At 47.9% G+C, this 13907-nt stretch overlaps 1 protein-coding gene and 1 long non-coding RNA gene across 7 annotated transcripts in view; one reads left to right on the top strand and one right to left on the bottom strand.

Moving 5' to 3' along the window:
• Nucleotides 1–2504: 2504 nt before the first annotated feature.
• LOC144285057 (uncharacterized) lies at nucleotides 2505–5545 on the bottom strand. The gene is made up of 2 exons (XR_013353460.1): nucleotides 4514–5545; nucleotides 2505–2568 (listed from the first exon to the last, which is right to left on the bottom strand). It is a non-coding gene; the product is annotated as an uncharacterized LOC144285057 (long non-coding RNA).
• The window catches only part of CUL1 (cullin 1), a 95367-nt gene continuing 86636 nt past the window's right edge, over nucleotides 5177–13907 (top strand). Inside the window, exons 1-2 of one of the 6 annotated variants that reach the window (XM_077850284.1) lie at nucleotides 5699–5780; nucleotides 7032–7096. The gene's annotated coding sequence lies outside the window, so the exon portion shown is untranslated. Of the gene's footprint in view, nucleotides 5312–5417; nucleotides 5539–5635; nucleotides 5781–5895; nucleotides 6044–7031; nucleotides 7097–13907 lie in introns of those variants that run through there. The other 5 variants (XM_077850283.1, XM_077850288.1, XM_077850287.1 and 2 more) reach the window with 5 other exon arrangements.

Consider the following 13907-nt stretch of genomic DNA (forward strand, 5'->3'; position numbering starts at 1 on the left):
TGAGCCAGCAGAGGCATTCAGACCCAGACTGCAGCATCTGTTCTTCCCTCCGTCTCCATCATGCTGGCCCACTCTGCAGATTTTGGACTTGCCAGTCTCCATAATCACGAGCCAACTCTATAATTTCTCTCTCTTTCTCATATATATATATGTATATATGTCCCATTGGTATATACATAGAACTCTGTATATACATGCTGCTGGTTCTGTTTCTCTGAAGGATCTTGACTGATACAGTCCTATAAGCGACTTGTTTAAGAATGTCCTCAAGAAGCTGACCCAGTGTGAGGGAAGGGTGGAATTCACATCAGACAGAGGAGCAGGAATAGTTTCACTAAGGAGATTGTATTTAAGGTAGGCCCAGCGGGATGGATTGTATTTGGGTTAGCAGGGACTGGGGAAAAGCAATTGACTGGGAAGGTGTAGTTACATGAAGAAATGCATGGAGCTTACTTGGGTGTTCATGGGAGCCCAGTTTGGATTTAGCTTGATAGGTAGAAGAAACCAGAACGGACAAGTATGGGTAGATCCATGGAAACCAAGGTGTAGAGGGTGTTTTAATATTAGGAATGAGGTGTTTGGCATTCTTTTGGTAGGAAACAGAGAATTAGTTCTTTGAGTAGGAAAGTGACACGATTGGGTTTCAGATTACAAACCATCCTAAATAATCCATGAGTTAAATTCCAACTGTTCTTTCAGTATATTGTGTGCCAGGCACTGTGATAAGTATTACAGACACGGTAATAAAAGACACAGTCTCTAAAATCAAGGAGCTTGCAGCCTGTGAGGGAGTGGGAGATGGAGCAGGGAAATATTATAATACAATACTGATCAACTCTTTCATAACAGCACGCCTATGGTGTAAAAGAGGCCCAAAAGGGATCCCTGGGTGGCGCAGGGGTTTGGCGCCTGCCTTTGGCCCAGGGCATGATCCTGGAGACTCAGGATCGAATCCCACGTCGGGCTCCCGGTGCATGGAGCCTGCTTCTCCCTCTGCCTCTCTCTCTCTCTCTCTCTCTCTGTGACTATCATAAATAAATAAAAATTAAAAAAAAAAAGAGGCCCAAAAGAGAGGTACCTCATCCACAAGAGGAAATGGGGCTGGGTTGTCACAGAAAGCTTCCTGGAAGTAGCAGTCTAGGACAGTTTTTGGAACTCCCGAATAATTGTCTCATAGAGATTAAGTCGGATCATTTGAAAAGGAGTTGTAATTTAACAGGATCCAATCTAACAGAATGTTACAATGGTGGTCAAGTCTCCCAAGTCAGACCTCAAAGACTTTCATAACTCAGGACTATCTTACAATAGTATTTCGTGTCTTACGGGTCCCCAGAGCAAGAGGCCTAGGACTTCTCAATACGTAAAATCTGAAATTGGACAGATAATATTTTTAAATATTTCCATCTTCTTTCCTCATTTTGTTCTTTTGCTTATAGCTCCTCTCCCCAAAAGCTCTGGACCCCAGGTGCTCTGTGTTTCTCCCAAGCCGATTTGCCCAAAAGTTTCCATTCTTCAGGTGCTACTGACCTCTGTTAAAAAAAAAGCAATCTGATGGAACTAGTTAATCCTGACATGTGAATGACTCTCAAACCCTGTTCCCTCTCAGAGCTATTTAAGTCTTTAAGAGAGGGCGCTACAAATTTTTGGTGAGGGATCCCTGGGAGACCCGGGATCGAATCCCACATCGGGCTCCCGGTGCATGGAGCCTGCTTCTCCCTCTGCCTGTGTCTCCGCCTCTCTCTCTCTCTGTGACTATCATTAAAAAAAATTTTTTTTGGTGAATTACAGGTAATAAAAACAAGGCCTTTGTGTATGTTGACACAGGCCATTTATAAGTCAAGAGTGGAGAAGATAGGACTACCCATCTGGTGTTCCCCACTCAGACTTATTTAGTTTGCTACTTCAGTGAGTAAATCTCCACTTCCCAATTTTTATACATTTTACCTTTAGTACCATTAAAATATTGTTGATTTGGAATCTGGTGGACCAAAACGAACTTTGAGTTTTTTTTCTAATGAATTAAAGGAGAGGATTTAAAAATCTGCTTCTTCAAAAGCAATTTACGACTCATTGTCCTAAGTGGAAGAAATCATGATATTATTTCATCTCTTTCCTGCTTCCTTTGAATACTTAGCTGGTTGGAGTCCCTGTATAGTTATAGTAGTGTAGCTGTTTTTCCAAGAGGAACTAGTTTTTTTCTTTTCTTCTTTTTTTTTTTTTAATCACACCTAAGGTGCATTTCATGATTTGGATTCAATAAACACATTTAATGGAAACTGTTTGCTTGGCTCGTCTTCCTTAAAATACAGTTTCAAAACCAATAAGACTTATTGTAATATGTCATAATGCTAATACCAGAAGTTTTAAGGTCATAATATTCGAAACTTTGGCAGAGGAAGGTTCATTATTAAATCAGTGGTTCCCAAAACTCAGGTCACTAGACTGGCTCTGGGTAATTCCTTCTTCTTCATCATCGTCATCATCATCGTCATCATTATTATCGATTATGTTCATTAGATATTTAATTCACAACAACCTCATATGAAGCACAATTATCACCCTCTTTTCCTGCATGAAGAAATTGAAGCACAGACAGGTTAAGTAACTTACTTAATGCTACCCAGAGGTAGTAAAACTAGGATATAAACTCTGACAGTTTCAAATTCCCTCCCTGTCCCTGCCCACCCAATTTTGACTCAGTAGATTTGGAATGAGCCTTGAAATCAGTATTGAAGTCCCCAGGAATTACTGCACGACCCAAGGCACAGACCATCTAGTTTAAAGGCACATGTGAGAAGTCAGCAATTAGGAAGAGATCACAAAAGCCTGGGTAGAAGGTGCAGCGTAGGCTTCCTGGAGGGAGGGGTGTGAGCTGGCTCTCAAAAAGAGAGCAGGGTTTACAAATGTACGAAAGGAAGAGGGAACTATTTCTGGTTAAGGGAGGAAGCAAGCACTTGTAAATAGTGATTTAAGACTGGTATTTGTGAGCCAACAGTAGGCCCAACAAGACCGAGTGAAGTTGGGACTTCCTTTTGGGAGGTGGCTAGAAATAAATTAGGGAAAGTAAGCTAGGACAAGATTGTGGCCAATCTTAAATGCCAGGTCAGAGCTTGCTTGGACTGATCCCTATGAACAGTGGCGTGTGTGTGTGTGGGGAGGGGGGGGGGAACATTAAAAAGTTTGAAAGGACAAAGATATAGTGATGAAGGTATCAGCTAGGAGAGAACCCTCCGTAGTCAGTCACTGCACAGGCTGGAAGGACAGACAAGAGATCAGAACCAGGAAAATCATTTAGAAGGTTAAAGGAACAATATAGGTGTGGGAATATATCTTGGTGAACTAGTGGATGTGTATGGACCTGGGAATTACTGGATCAGGTTATGCTGCTGACCAAGCTGAGTGATTTGAAGCAAATTGCCTACTATCTCTCTGAGTCCTAGAATTCTTCACTGGAAGATGGGTATGATCATGATAATGTCTGACCTCACAGACTGAGCCAAAATAGAGGATTCCTCTAGGATGTGGTGACCAGCTCTGGGGTACAAGGTAAATGAGCCAGAATTTTGAGTTTTCAGGCCCCCAGGATTTAGAAAATGGAAGATACTTTATGGGAGACAAGGAAAGAAAGGGAACTAATACTTAGTGTTTGGGAATTATGCTGGGATTTTAGAGGAATTACTCTTTCCAACAACCTTAAGAGGTAGGGCTTTTTACCGCCATTCTAACAGCTGACTTAACTAGAGGAAAACATAGTTTGAGTCTGGATATAAACCAGGGTCTGCCTAAATCTAAAACTTCATCATATCATAAGGTTATATTGTAAAAAGTTATATTTTATTTCATTGGTTTGGGCCTAATATTCTAGTCTGAGACTATTTTGAGTTTTGATTCTGACATCTACCCAGGTCATTCATCCCTCCAAACTTCGTGTCATCTGAAAGGAGGACATCAATTTTGCCAAGATGGGGGTAGAGAAGATGGAGAAAGGATTTTTTGGAGTGAGAAGAGAGTAGATGGCCTTGATCTGTTAGGTCTAAGGCAAGGTCACACGCCCAGAGTAGGAGGGGTGTAGATGCAGCCTGGTTGTGAAGGGGCAATAAAAGCCAATGGAATAGTCTAACTGCTAAGAATGATAGTGCAGATGGGTAGAGAGTAAAAGACAGAAGGAAGTCAACAACCTGGACCAAGGCAGGGAGAAGCGGAGAGGGTGGTATGGGTGGATGAAATACTTCTCTCCAAGAAAAGCAGAGAATGGGATACACAGTAAAGGGAGAGGTGGCCCACTCAGCTGGTACATTAGTTGTGTGAGGTGCCAGGCAAGGAGGCCGTATGGAATGAGAATATTGAAGAACACAGGTTATGGGGGATGAGATGGATTATTGTCTGAGGAAAGCTCAGGTTCCAGTAAAAAGGGAAAAGGGAAGAAATGAAAGCTGTAAACGGGAAGCCATATATGTGTCGTGGAAAGCACTGTCCACGGGGACAAGCCTTGCATTTTTACTTCCAGTCTTACCATGTGCCCACGAAACATGGCTAAATGGATGTAAGTGTTCTTTTGACTAGGTTATTTATAGGGATAGGAGATAAACCAAGAATTTTGAAACCCTTGCACAGGCCGAGGTTACACACTTTGGGGAAGTGCAGTACTTCCAAAGGCACCTCGGTGTTCCCAGAGACCACATCTCGATAGAAGGAACCACATGGCACCGGCGGGATGGTTCTTCTAAGGAAAACCCCTATTACTGAGGATCAACTGTGGGCTCTGGGGGCAGCTTTGTGCTGTAGGCCTAGGGCTTGCACCCCAAGGTACTCGTAGCAGAATCCCTGTTCTGTTTTAGTTTGAAGCAAAACAGGAAGTTACATCCACCACATCTTTTGCCCAGATAGGCCAATTGGGAATCCTTCCTCGCGTGTTCGCGGGGTGGGCCGGCTCCCTGGTCCGTGGCGGGGGTCGTCGCAGGCGAGCGTGCTTGCCCGTCCTCTGTCCCCCTCGGAAGGCGCCCGGCGGCCGGCTGTGCTGCCGAAATTAGTGTTTTAGAGTCGTTCCGAGGCCCCGAGGCCCCGAGCGCCCGTTGATGTCACCTGGCTGCCGTTCGCGGCTCCAGGGGACACGTGAAGACGTTTTCTCTGAGGTCGCCGCCGACCACGCACACCTGGGGAGCCTCCCGCGCGTCCTGATGGGTGTCTCCTCGTCGCGGGCCCAAACGGAGTTGGCTGAAGCGTTCGGCGCAGGGCAGCGTCCTCGCCGCGTTTCTCTCGGGGGGAGGCTCCCTCGGGAGCGGGGCGCGCCCCGCTGGGCCCAGGCTTTCAGGTACGGGCTGCAGGCCCGCAGGTGTCCCGGGGCTCGGAGCCCCCGCCCCCGGAGGCAGGAGGCGCAAGGCCCCCCTCGAGCGTGTTTCGGGGCCGCTCCTCCAGACGCGGGTGCCCTCCCCGCCCCCCCGTGACCTAAAAAGGTGACCCCTCCTCGTGAGGTCCGAAGTGGCGGGAAGCCGGGTCTCGGGAGGCGCCCGGAGGAGGATCGGGGCCGCGGGCGTCCAGGTAGGGAGCCGGCCGGTCGCGAGGGGCGCGGGGGCGCGGGGGCGCGGGGGGCGCGGGGACGCCCCCGGGGGCAGGGCAGGGCAGGGCAGGGCCGCGCCGCGGGGAGGCTTCCGGGCCCCTCCCGCGCCGCGGGCTTGTGAGGAGATGGCGGCGGCGGTTTCCCGGCTCCCCCGCCCCGGACGCCGATGGCGGCGCGTTCCGGCCCTCCCCCCGCAGCCTCTCCCCCGCGGGAGCCGGAGCCGGTGAGGCCGGGAGGGCGGGGAGCGGCGGAGGGGAGGCGAGAGGGCGGAGGTTGCGCGGCGCGGGCGGCGGCGGCGGCGGCGGCGGCGGCGGCGGCGGGCAGGGGGAGGCGGGGAGGCGGGCGCCGTGTCGCGCGCAGCTCCAGGCGGGGCGGCCCCGCGCTGAGGGACGCGGCCAGACGTCGGCGGGACGGGGAGGCGACCGGGGCCGGCCCGGCGGCCAGGCGGAGGCGTCGCCGAGCCCTCTAGGCCGCAGGGAGATGCGGGTGAGTGGCGGCCGGGCGGCCTGGCGGCGCGGGGCCGGGGCCGGGGCCGGGGCCGGGGCCGGGGCGGGTGGGGCGGGCGGCGGCGGCGGCGGCGGCGGCGGCGCAGGCCCGGGCCGGAGCCGCGGTGTCGCAGTGACGGGGCCGCGGCGGCCGAGCACAGGCGCCCGGCGAGGCCTGAGGCGCCGCGGGCCGGCATGGCGGCCGGGCCGGCGGACTCGTGGGCGGAGGACGCCGGGGCGCGAGGGGAGCGAGCGGGGCCCGGGCCTGAGTCACCCCGGCCGGCTGCGGCCTGCGCGGGCCGCGGGCTCGGTGCGGCCAGGCCTGGACTACGCACTGGGGCGCGGGGTGGGGATTTAAAAAAAAAAAAAAAAAGCCCGATTCATCGCGTCTGAGCGTCAGAGGCGCCGGCCTTGTGGCGCCGGCCTCTCCCCCGGCGGCGACCGGGCCCGGCCTGTCGTGCGGCGGCCCCTCGGGGCGCCCGGGCTCGCCCCCCCCCGCCCCGGGCCGCTAGTCCCCCGCGCGGCGCTTCTCCCTCCGACTCGCGCTCAAGAAAGTGCAGGGCTCGCGCGCCGGGGGAGCCGGGGAGCCGGGGAGCCGGGCTCTGCTCTCGGGGTCCCCCCCGCATTGTTGCGACGGGGCAGGTCGCGATTATTGGGCAACAGTCGCCGCTCGGCCCGGGGAGGCGCGCGGGTGCGGGCGCGGCGGCCGGCGGGACGGAGCCCCCGGTGACCCCCGGTGCCCCCCCCCCCGGCGCCCGCGAGTCGGGACGGGCCTCGGCGCGCCCCCGGCCCTGCGCCCGGCGGGAGCGCGCGCTGACCCCGCAGGTAACCCGGCGCGGGCGGGGTCGCCCCCCCCACCTGTGCCGCGCCGGGGTCGGTGGCCCACATGGTTAAAGGGAGAGGGAGGCGCTTGAGGAACATTCCTGGAGACTTGAGCCCCAAAGTTGAGGGTTTTCTCTCTCTCTCTCTCTCTCTTTTGCCAAAAACAGGATTCTCTGTTCCGATTGGATCACGAGGCGGTTGCTCTTTAGTTCGTAGTTTGGGGTTAGCGGTGGTAAGTGTGCAAATAGGGAATTGCAGTCGGCGTCCTCAAGTCCTGTATTCGCTGCTGCGTGTAATTGCCCCTTCCCTGGAGTGTGGCGTTTGAGACAAAGTGAAGAGTGGAGTAAGTGGCCACGCTGTTGTTGGAAACGCTCTTAGCGGAGTGACAGAAGGGCGACTAAATTCGCTGTTACCTCGAGCCCTGAGTGTGTGGGACCTAACCCTTTCCCAAAACGCCCCGCCGCAGCGTGTGCAGTTCTAAGTTTAACACCTCCTCCCCCTTGTCTACCTGATTCTCTGAAACGCTGGAGAGCTTATGGCTTTGTGTAGCGAGAGCGGAAATGTTGAAAAGCAAAACCAGCCGTTTTGTGGAAAAAGGAATTTTGGGTTTTCTTTGTTTAAAAAAGGGTGCTTGGATATTAGGATTTTTTTTTTTTTTTTTTTTTTAAGTGGAAGTGCTATTTGTTGCTTTCCCCGTTAAGTCAAATAGCACCGCATTTCCAGTTCCCAAGCGCGCAAGCTTTAAACCCCACCGTGCCCATTTTTGGAGGTTTCGGGAGACTGCCCATCAAGTCTGAGAGAATTACTCTCTGAAAATATTAGACGTTTTTTTCCTCGTCGGCACCGTCTTTTAAAAACGATTTTGCCGAAAAGAAAAAGGAGACACTGTAGACAGGCTTAGGCTTTTAATTTTGAATACCCTCCCTCTCTCAGCCACATGCTCAGGTCCTTGCAGCCATGTCTCTCAGTCCTAACGTCTGGGAGGCCACATCAAGAGGCCAGAGGGACACAGGAATGGCTGTACTGGTTCTGCAGTCTGCTTCCATGTCACAGCCCCTAAGACTCCTTTGCCTCTTGCTGAATATTGTCTGCTAGAGGTGATTAACTTAGTGTTGTCATTGCAGCCTTTATGCATTTCAGGCTATGAATTCCTTGAAGGTAGGGGATATGCCTTCCTTTTGCCTCCCCAAAGTAGCATGGAACTTGGTATCCCAGTTGTCTTTTGAATGAGTAAATCTGGAATGATTCTGATATCCAGTGTTTGACCACTTCTGATGTGGGCTGCAGAAAACCCTGCTTATGCTGGTAAGAATGAAAGTTTTATTATCATTGGGGTCATCGTTGGATCCAATATAGTGCCCCAACAGAAAAATACTCAGGTTTTCTTCAGCAGTGGGGATCTAGGAAAGTGTTAACAAGTGGTGAAACTTCAATTAGCTTTTTTCCTTGGGAACTAGTTTTAAGGTGCAGCTAGCTAGTTATTTATCTATCTATCTATCTATCTATCTATCTATCTAATCTGTCCAGCAGAGGATTGAAGTATTTGCCCCCAGGTTAAATATTGTAGTCTTGCTTTTGAAATGAAATCCCTTGGTAGCTGAGGCTCTTCCCTGTTGTAGAGATAGGGCACGCCCAGCCCCGGCGGTGCCGGTGCTACTGGAGTCTGATGTGACCTCTTTTGCAAGAGAGGCCGTTCTTGGATCCTTGTGGGCCTTTGTTCAGAAATTTACCTCCAGTATACCCAGCAGGCTTAGTGTACCTTTCTTTGAACTTGGAAAATTAAAATGAAGTACTTTATTTTATTTTTAAGATTTTTATTTTTTTCACCCAATGTGAGGCTCAAACCCACAACCCCAAAATCAGGAGTGGAGTGCTTTTCTGACTGAGCTAGTGAGGCACCCCAAAATGAGCACTTTAAATTGACTTGCTACTTGCCGTTCAAATTAAAAATGAGGGCCCCCCAAATTTAGGAATGTGTGTGTATTTTTGTTCTTTGCTGTTTCAGCCCTACATGGCTTCCAAAGCCACAGGTCTTCTGTCCTCAGCAGTTGAGTCAGTCTGGAATATGATGTCTTTGGGGGACCATAGGCTTGTTTCGAATTGTCTTTTTTTTTTTTTAATTTTTTATTTATGAATGAGAGACAGGACAGCCGAGACACAGGCAGAGGGAGAAGCAGGCTCCATGCAGGGAGCCCAACGTGAGACTCAATCCTGGGTCTCCAGGATCAGGCCCTGGGCTGAAGGCGGCGCTGAGCCACCCGGGCTGCCCTCGAATTGTCTTTTAGTAGATGTGCCTAGAAAAAAGTTTACCATTTTTAAGGGCCAGTTCTAGGCTCACCTTGCTCTTTTTTCTGTTACCTAGTATTTTCTCAGTAAGGTGTATTTGTTTGCTTTTCAAAACTGAGAAGTAAACATTAAATGAAGAATACATTATATTTGAGTAAAACCCTTAACTCCATTCTATTACTGAGGACTTTTCAGCTCCCTGTTTATAACATGTACATTTGATAATGCGTGCTGTAAACAGAATTATGATACTTAATGATGTTAAAACATTTATTCATACAGATATTTTCCAGCCATGTGTCTGTTGTTTATTCGTTCATTTATTTTTACTTAGGACATTTTGCATAGAACATTTTGCTTGGTAGAGAAGACCTGAGGTCTAATTCGAGCTTAATTTTGCTGGGCCTGTATTTCCTCATTTGTAAAAAAAAAAAAAAATAAGATGGTTTTTAATTGATACTATTTTAAGATTTCTTTAGGCCTTCTCAAAGTGTGTGGATTCTGTGGGAATGTCATCGCTTTTAACAGCATTTGGAAAACTGTCTTCTTTCTAAAGCATAATCTTACTCATGTTTGAAAAGCAGACTTGTGAAGCCTAAGTTTGAGATTCATTTAAATTTTTTCCCTTGGGAAACGTGGATCGAGTAAGTGGAATCCCCTCCAGGGCTTTCACTTCTTGTAGGGAGTGTTAAGTACCGTCCTTGGTTCCACCTTACAACGTATAGGTGGAGAAACTGAGGCCGCTGGTGGTTAAGATCAGGCCTAGTGGGTGGTGAAGCCTGAAGCAGGGCAGGGGGACTTCAGAGCTCCCCCTTACAACCAGATGCTTCCTCAGTGTTTTATATGAAAGGGGAAGGGGAGAAGAGATCGGAATGAAAATGCTTTAAGGATTGATAGTCAATGACTATGACAGAGCCCACTATGCAGAACTCGGTTGATCACCAAGCGTGAGCTTATTCTTGGTCTTTCAGTAACTGGTAGACGCTGAAGGAGAGTAATTGGGCACTGATGGGATAGAAATGAAAGTTCTGGAACCTCAGACCATCATTAAATTGGCACAAATTTATAAAACCCATTTTAACACCGTTCAGGTCTAATAAATAAATACAATTTATTAATTTAATTTATTTGAGGGAGAGAGCATGAGCGGGAGGGGCAGAAGGAGAGGGAGAGTCTTAGCCGACTCCACACTGAGTGCAGAGCCCAGTGCAGGGCTCCATCTCATGACCCTGAGATCATGATCTGGGTCGAAACTAAGCTTAACCCTAACCCACTGTGCCACCAAGGTGCCCCACAAGTTGCAATTTTTAAAAAGGCCTGTGTGAGAAAATATTTTGGAAAACAGGTTGTATGAAATCCATGCAACCATTTAAAATCTGTGTGCTTAAGGTGTGTATGCGCTGGTGAAAATATTTAAAGTGGTGCAAAATGATTGTAATCTTAGTTTGGTAAACTTGGGTGCTTTTTAATATCATTCTCAGATTTTTTTTTTTTTAAGATTTTATCCATTTATTCATGAGAGACACAGAGAGAGGCAGAGACACAGGCAGAGGGAGAAGCAGGCTCCCCACAGGGAGCCCGATGTGGGACTCGATCCTAGGACCCCAGGATCACACCCTGGGCCGAAGGCAGACGCACAACTGCTGAGCCACCCAGGTGTCCTCCAAAAAATGTTTTAAGAAACAAAAGATAATACAGATGATTTTAGGCTGACAGCACAACACCCAAAGTAGGAACTGTAAAGGAAAAAATTTCTGTAAAGGAAAAAAGTCAGAATTATTAAGCTTCTGTATGCTAAAGAGCCATAAACAGAATAAGGGCAAGTGGCAAACTGAGAACTACTGTAACTTACAAGCAATTTAACTCTCCTTACTGTCAAAAGAGGGCTTATAAACCAAGATGATAAAGAAGACCCGTTCCTCTGGCATGGACAAAAAGTGGGCAGACTGGCAGTTTATAAAAGAAGGAGGAAACATGAAGAGTTTCAGCTTCACCAGCAGTACTCCTTTGAGAAATGCCCATCAGTGAGATGCTGCTCTTACATACTGGGCGAAGCTTAAAAAAGAAACCACTTCTGGTGAGGGTATGGAGAAACGAGCCCACTCATACGTTGCTAGAAAGAATGTAATTTAGTGTGACTTTTCTGAGAGAAATACATGACAAGTGACGCCTGGGTGGCTCAGTGGTTGAACTTCTGCCTTCGGCTCAGGTTGTGATCCCCGGGTCCTGGGATCGAGTTCTGCATTGGCCTCCCCGCGAGGAGCCTGCTTCTCCCTCTGCCTGTGTGTCTGCCTCTCAGTCTCTGTGTCTCTCATGAATAAATAAATAACATCTTTAAAAAAAAAAGTACATGACAAAAGCTTACAAATATGTGTGCCCTTCGAAATAGCTAATCCACTTCTGAAATTTTGTCCAAGAAAAGAAAATGATTAGTAGATTAATACTCTGTCACTAGGACACTTATTTAACACCTTTTTTGAGCATGTGTTTTCAGTTTTTTGCTATTAAGGATGATTATTTGATCATTTTTAGATAACTTAGCATCTGTGATTCTGTATTCAACTATTATCCAATAAATATTAAATGACAGAAACATGCTATAAAACAATATATGTCACATCTAAAATTTTGGGTTGTTGGTGAGTATATACGTTAAAAAAAAAAGTCCTAAACCAAGAGGATAATAGTGATTATCTCTGAGCAGTGGATTTATGGATTATTTTTAGGCTACTCTTGTTTTCATTTTTTTTCCTCCAGTTTTCTGCAGTGCCCATATATTTAGAAAACAACCAAGGAGTGTGACTCCTTGCCAGCAAGGTGTTTCTGCTTGGTGTCACGCTGGAAAGGCCTTGCAGTGGCTTTGCGAGCCGTCCCTGTCTGGGCGAGCTGGCACCAAGCTAGCATGGAGGGTTCAGTGCGTGAGGGCAGGACTGCCTCCCCTCCACCTCTTCAGCCTTCAGCTACTTCAGGTCCCTGCGGATTTCGCGCTTTCCATGAAACCATCTTAATTGCACAAAATTCACTTAGGTTTTGATATTTTATTAAATTATACCACCAAATTCTGTACTGAGTGTGGAAGCTTTTCTTAGTGATACTGTGAACTTCCTATTCTTTTATGATTACTTCATAACTTCTAGTAATAATAGGTGTGTTTTTAAATTGCATTTTTAATTTTTTTTTAAAGATTTCATTTATTTATTCATGAGAGACATAGAGAGGCAGAGACACAGGCAGAGGGAGAAGCAGGCTCCCTATGGGGAGCCTGATGTGGGACTCGATCCCAGGACCCCAGGATCAATCATGACCTGAGCCAAAGGCAGACGGTCAACCATTGAGCCACCCAGATGCCCCTTAAATTGAGTGTTTAAACCTATTGTCGTTATGCTTCATATAAATTTGCTAAAAATTGGAAGAAAACTTCATTGCCATACCTTGTGCTTATAGCTTGGAAAATTGAAATGTTTCCATCGACTTAAGAAATGTATTCTAAATGACAAATGGGGAATGCCTTTGGAATGATGAGAAAAGAGGTACACCGAATACCAGGAATAAAATACCTTTACTATGTAGAAATTAGTTAAGTGTGCCTGAGGAACAGCCAGAAGTCAGGACGTGGGGAAAGGGGCAGTTCTCCAGGGTAGATGGAGGGCTGGGGGCGCCTTTAGCTTGCAGGAACCTAGAGAAGAGAAAGTCCAAGCGTGGTTTCTTCGGACTTCCACCATGTTGAAGATTTAAAATCTGTGAGAGATTTCCTTGCAGGTCCATCTTACAGGAAATAATAACCCCTGTTTACTTGGCACCTAGTATGTATAGTATGTATGTGCCAGAGGTGGGGCCGAAGCCATGCTGGTGACTTTGGAACTCCTCCCCCTCGGCTCTCTGCTGCTTGCACAAGCCCCACTTTGGACCGAAGCCTTTTCTCTCTGTCCCTGGTTGATGGTAGCCGTGGATACGGTCCCGGAACGTCTTTCTGGTGTTCAGAGACTCCCCCAGTCTGGGTCTGCTATTTGATACGCTGAAGAAACACTACCAACAGGAGGACCGGAAAAACACAAAGCCGGACAAGGCCTAGTGATGCTGAAGATGCTCAGCCTTTTGGGCAGTCTGCCCAGAGTTCTCCCTTGGGTGGCACCTTCGGAAATGTTGTGTAGGGGGACTCTGCATGAATGGGTGGTTTTTAATGTCTGCATTTTAGCTGCGGCCTTTCTCTGGTGAGCCTGTCATGCATATAATCACTCTTATATTATGAAGCTTCATTTGCTTTTGTTGGTTTATTTTTTGGTCACTATTTTTAGAATGACAGTGCTCAACTTTACTACACGTTTCCTCCACACGTGACTGCATTTTCAGTATTTTTATTTATTTGTTTAGAGCAATAGTTGCCCGTCTATGATCTGTGAGACTCATAAGGTAGGAGGTTGGGTGGGAAGATCGTGAATAAATAAATTTAGGAAATGCCGGGTTGCATATTGAGTATGACCTTACATAGGTTAATATACATTGCCTTCACAGGGAGATGTATATCTTACAGGAGATTGGTTCTTGCAGGGTATGTCAATACCCTGAGTATAGCCTTTGAGGGAAGAAAACCCCACCATCTTAGTAAAGAATGCATTTTGTTTTGTGGAACACATCCTGATATTAGAATCTAGAATGTGAAAAATAAGTGCCTTGCAGTAGCAAGTAGTAGTAGTAAATCGACACGTTCATTTTTGACCTGACTTGAAGCACTGATCAAGTCTGGAAATGCTTGTGTT

The sequence above is a fragment of the Canis aureus genome, chromosome 15 (genome assembly GCF_053574225.1).
Source record: "Canis aureus isolate CA01 chromosome 15, VMU_Caureus_v.1.0, whole genome shotgun sequence".
NCBI lineage: Eukaryota > Metazoa > Chordata > Mammalia > Carnivora > Canidae > Canis > Canis aureus.